This window comes from Mesocricetus auratus, unplaced genomic scaffold (assembly GCF_017639785.1).
Source record: "Mesocricetus auratus isolate SY011 unplaced genomic scaffold, BCM_Maur_2.0 Super-Scaffold_100027, whole genome shotgun sequence".
NCBI lineage: Eukaryota > Metazoa > Chordata > Mammalia > Rodentia > Cricetidae > Mesocricetus > Mesocricetus auratus.
This window is the reverse complement of record NW_024429208.1, coordinates 3,021,504-3,025,183: the sequence shown is the minus strand read 5'-3', so window position 1 is coordinate 3,025,183 and position 3,680 is coordinate 3,021,504. Positions and strand designations below refer to the sequence as shown.

General features: G+C 43.5%; 1 pseudogene; it reads right to left on the bottom strand.

The window, feature by feature from the left end:
- Positions 1–1,002: 1,002 nt before the first annotated feature.
- LOC101837845 lies at positions 1,003–3,680 on the bottom strand (annotated as a pseudogene).

Sequence of the window (3,680 nt, the reverse complement as noted above, 5' to 3'; positions counted from 1 at the left end):
TTTAGGACATTGCCTAGAGACAGTTCTTGTGATATTGTGGTGAAGAATGTGGCTGCCTTTTTACCTTGTCCAAAAAGCCTGTCTGAGGCTAAAGTGAAGAGATTTGGATCAATTGCACTGGCAAAGGAAATCTCTAAATAGCCTAGTACAGGCTCGTGTGTGGTTACTAGTGTTCAAGCTTACAAAGATTTATAATGCAAAGAAGCAAGCTGAGCAAGGAAAAATACAAAATGTACAATTTGAGGAGAAAAGGAGCCACAGGAAGTGGATTGGAGCTGAGCCCTGTGTGCAAGGAGATAAACAGATTAATAAACGGATTCAAGAGAGTAGGCAAGATGCCACCCAGCTAGATCTCCCTCTTGTGAAAAGGAGTTAAAGAAAAGCTTGGAGATTGTGGGGTGGGACAGAAGAGGCAGGTGGATCTCTGAGCTTGAGGCCAGCCTAGTCTACATCCAGTTTCAGGACAGCCAAGCCTAGTGAAGGTAGAAACAGAAAGCCGGTGTAGATGTAATTGGGTGGGGTCCAGCCCCAGCACGCAGCAGACCCTGGCATCTTTGGCCACGTGAGTCTGGCTTTAGAGACGAGGATAGAAGAGCGGGGTGTGGACTCTCCCCCCACAATTAAGGAAAGCCGCTGAGCCCAAACCTGTCAGTTTTTACTAGGGTTACCTATAGGAGTGGGGCGGTGGGTTACTGTAGGGGTGAGCCCACAATCCTTTGGGGTGTGGACAGGGGTACGTGGGACAGGATATAAGGGAAAGAGACAGCAAAAGCCCTCTCTCTTGGAAGCTAACCACATTCCCCGAGCTCCTATTTCTGTAAGTAATTCATACATTCAATAAATATCTTAGACTTCATTTTTCGGATAGCATTATTACCTCATCGGCTGGTGTCAGAAGTGGGATTTGAGCCTGGAAGGTTTCACACGGGAGTCCAACCTCTCACCCACTACACCATACTGCTGTGGTTTTCAGTTCCTGTATTTTTATTTGTTCATACACAACTACTTGTCTTCTGGTATGCTGAAGCAGTAAGTCAGACAACACTCGCCACAGTAACATCTGTCAAAATGGCTAGCCATGAAAACTCCAGCACCACGTTCGTCAGATGGACTCTCGACGAAGGCGACTGATTTTGCCATCTTCATCCGCCTTGTAGTACTTCAGCACGGCCAACTTAACCTTCTTTCTCTTCTCCTTATTCTTCTTGGGAGTGGTGTAAGACTTCTTCTTCCTCTTCTTCGCACCACCACGAAGACTAAACGCAAGGTGAAGGTGGGCTCCTCTTGGCTGTTGTAGTCAGACAACTCACGCCCAACTTCCAGCTGCTTTCCAGCAAAGACCAGCCTCTGCTGGTCAGGAGGAATTCCTGCCTTAGCCTGGATCTTGGCCTTTACACTTTCTATAGTGTCTGAAAACTGATATATAGAAAAGATCTCTGATTTGATATTAAAAAGTAAGTTAAGGCTTAGTCACCTAACTGGGAAGAACCCAGCAGAGATTATTGTACCTTAAACAAATGAGGAAATTTCCTCCTCATGGAAGGATAATGAATATTGGCAAAGGGCCTGAAGTGACTTTTTGGGAATGATTAGTAACAATTACCCCAAAACAGAAAGAACCAAGTTTATAAAGAAAACAATTTGGATTCTTCTTAGTATTGTTAGAAAAGCACCTATCTCTGGATTTCTTACATTCTACACTGATGCAAATAAGTCAGGTAAGGCAGGATATAAATCAGGAAATATAAGTAAAATAGATCAAAGCCCTTAGAGTTCTGTGCAAAAGACAAAGTTGCACGCCACTCTCATGGTACTTAAAGACTTTACAGAGCCTCTCAATGATTCTCGGCATGCAGAGAAAGTCGTCTTACACATTGAGACTGCAGAATTTGTTCCTGCTGATACAGAATTAACTTCATTGTTTATACAATTATAGGAAACTATCAGGAATAGGACTCATCCTATATAAATAAAACACACATCAGATCCCTTATGGGTCTGCCAGGTCCTCTAGCACAATGTAATGATGAGATTGTCAATTATTAACAGGAAGTGTGTTGGAAGCTTCAGAATTTCATAAGAAACACCATGTAAATAGCAAAGGCTTAAAGAAGGATTTTTTTTATCATTTGGCAACAAGCCAAGGCAATAGTAAGAAACTGCCCCACCTGTTCAGTCTATAATTAAACTCCATTACCAGCAGGCAGTAATCCCAAAGGTATTCACAGGAATGAAATTTGGCAAATGGATGTGCTTCACTTTCCAGAATTTGGAAGTTTGAAATATGTATACCATACCATAGACACATTCTCAGGCTACCAATGAGCTACTGCCCTCAGCTCTGAAAAGGTTGATTCTGTTATCACACAACTCTTAGAGGTGATTTCTGTTGTGGGTATACCTGCACAAATAAAACCTGACAATGCTCCAGCATATGTCTCCAACAAATTGGAAAAGTTTTTCAAATATTATAATATAAAACATGTAACTGGTATACCACACAATCCTACAGGACAAGCAGTAGTTGAGCGATCTAACCGTATCTTAAAAGAAATGCTTCAGCCGGGCGTTGGTGGCGCACGCCTTTAATCCCAGCACTCGGGAGGCAGAGGCAGGCGGATCTCTGTGAGTTCCAGGCCAGCCTGGTCTACAAAGTGAGTTCCAGGACCGCCTCCAAAGCTACAGAGAAACCCTGTCTCAAAAAAAACAAAAACAAAAACAAAAAAAGAAATGCTTCATAAACAGCCAGGGGGAACAAAGACCCCCAATCACAGGTTACATAAGGCTTTACTAACTAACGCTGAAATTTCTTAATGCTAGTGAAAAAGGAGAAGAAAAAGTTTGGATTCCATCAAAATTAGTCAAGATTCGATCAGAACAGAAGAAACCTCAGGAGGAGACAGCTCATCTACAAGGTCATATTCTACTATGGGTAAGGAGACCTCATAAAAGGAAAGAGAAGTGTTTTGTTTTTGTCTTCACAGGAAAACTCAGCTCCAAACAGCGAAAAAATACTGGACATATGGATGCCTGAAGAAGAAAGGATAGCTACCCAGAGGACACCAAACAAACAAGAATCCACTGTGTGGTATCAATGTCTAAATCTCTAGTTTGTTCTTTTTTTTTTTTTTTTTTTTTTTTGGTTTTACGAGACAGGGTTTCTCTGTATTGTTTTGGAGGCTGTCGGTCCAGCCTGGCCTCGAACTCACAGAGATCCCCCTGCCTCTGCCTCCCGAGTGCTGGGTTAAAGGCGTGCGCCACCACCTGGCCATTTTTTTTAAGATTTATTTATTTATTTATTTATTTATTTATTTATTTATTTATTATATATACAGTGTTCTGCCGGCTTCTGCTCCTGCTGCTCCGGCCCGCCGCTCTCCATTCGATAGATAGCTGCTGCCATCCATATACCAGGTGAAGTGGCAGTCGTGAGATGCGGGCCCTACTGGCAAGGGCAGCAGGGTCGCCGGGTTGAGGGTGACGACTGGCCCAAACTGGATCCTGTCAGCATCCAGGAGCAGGGATTGGTAGTGGTAGTGGGTCAGTCGAACATTGGACAGCCAGCGGTCGGGAGGCTGGCGGACCAGAGACTCAATGGCATGCGGTGCCAGGATAGTTAATGGCTGTCCCAAGGTTAATTTAGAGGCATCTTTGGTGAGAACTGTAATAGCGGCTACCAT